Raw genomic sequence first — 1,729 nt, forward strand, 5'->3', positions numbered from 1 at the left:
ACGGGGACCCCCGCGCGTGTGACTGGCGGACCTGATGTCCGCCTGTCACTCGGCGATCGTCGGGGGAGAGGGAGAAAGTCAGGCGGCTAGTGTAAACAAGCCGCCTGTCATTCTCCCCGGTGTAGAAACACCGATCACACGGTTCTACAATGTACAACCGTTGATCAGTGTAACTACACCTCAAGCCACAGCCAATCACAGTTAGAATCACGCCCCTAGGGACACACACAGCCCCTCCCTCTCAAATAAAGTTAACCCCTTCACTACCAGTGTATTTTTGCAGTAACAGTGCATATGTATAGCACTGATTACTGCAGTAATGTCACTGGTAACCCCAAAAGTGTCAAAAATGTCAGTCAAGGGTCCGATCTGTCCACCCCAATGTCGCAGTACCGCAAAAAAAAAACGCAGATCGCCGCCATTACGCGTTAAAAAAAACCCAACAAAAATAACAAAAATCTTTCCCTTTGTTAGTAAACGCGATAACTTTTGCGCAAACCAATAAAAATACGCTTTTTGCGATTTTTTTTACCAAACATATGTAGTGTAAAACAAATTGGCCGAAAATGTTAAAAAATTTTGATTTTTACATTTTTTTTGGGGGAATTTCATATAAAAAAATGTGAAAAATATTGTTATTTTTGCAAAATTGACGCTCTTTTTTTGTTTATAGCGCAAAAAGTAAAAATCGCACAGGTGATCAAATACCACCAAAAGAAAGCTCTGTTTGTGGGAAAAAAAGGACGTCAAATTCGTTTAGGTACAGCGTCGCACGCAATTGTCCGTTAAAATCACGCAGTGCCGAATCGCAAAATACCCCCTGGTCTTTTAGCAGCCAAATCCTCCGGGGCTTAAGTGGTTAAAGAACTTTATGTTGGGAGGTAAAAGTGTCCGATATTGAAGGGGTTAATGATCGGCAATGCACTTTGCAACAATGCGAAGTGAATGCTCAGCTCCGCTCTAATACATTAAAAGAACAATTTTTTTTTTCTGCTAAGTTATAGCATCTACAAACTATAAGATATTTTTATGGAATCTTTCTTTTTTTTACTTGTAATGGCCGCGATCAGCGACTTATAACGGGACTGCGACATTGCGGCGGACGAATGGGAACCAGTGACACCAATACAGTGTTCAGCACACAAAAAAATGCACTGTCACTGTACTAATGATACTGGCAGTGAAGGGATAAACACCAGGGGTGATCAAAGGGTTTTAATGTGTTCCTAGGGAGTGCTTGCTAACTGTGTGTGTGTGGGGGGGGGGTGCTTGTACTGTAGCAGAAACACAAGATCTCGGTCTTCCCTACTAAGAGAACAGCGATCTGCGGCTCTCCGGAACGATCAGCGGGTTTCGGCAGACATGGGGTACACCGGACACGCTGATTGGCTCCCGCTGTGTCCAATCACTTATGTCAATTCGCTTGAAGTAGATTTCAAAGTAGCAGGTCAGAGCAATTTCAGGTGCTAATTGAAAGACATCTGTGCGGCTTCATGCACAAATGTCTATTGAAGTCGCACTCAAAATCGACAAAAGTAGTGAAGGAAATACTTTTGCCAATCAGTCAACGTCACACTGATTGGAACGGTGCCATTGCCAGCAATAGGCTGCGACTTGTCATGCGATTCGACATGTTGGGAGCTTTGCAATCTTAGAGGTCCTGGATGGTCATGCTGGGATTTGTAGTTCAGCAAGAGGCGCACAGCCCCTCCCACGATAACGTCACCCC

Source organism: Pelophylax lessonae (genome assembly GCF_965119305.1).
Source record: "Pelophylax lessonae genome assembly, chromosome: 12".
Taxonomy (NCBI): domain Eukaryota; kingdom Metazoa; phylum Chordata; class Amphibia; order Anura; family Ranidae; genus Pelophylax; species Pelophylax lessonae.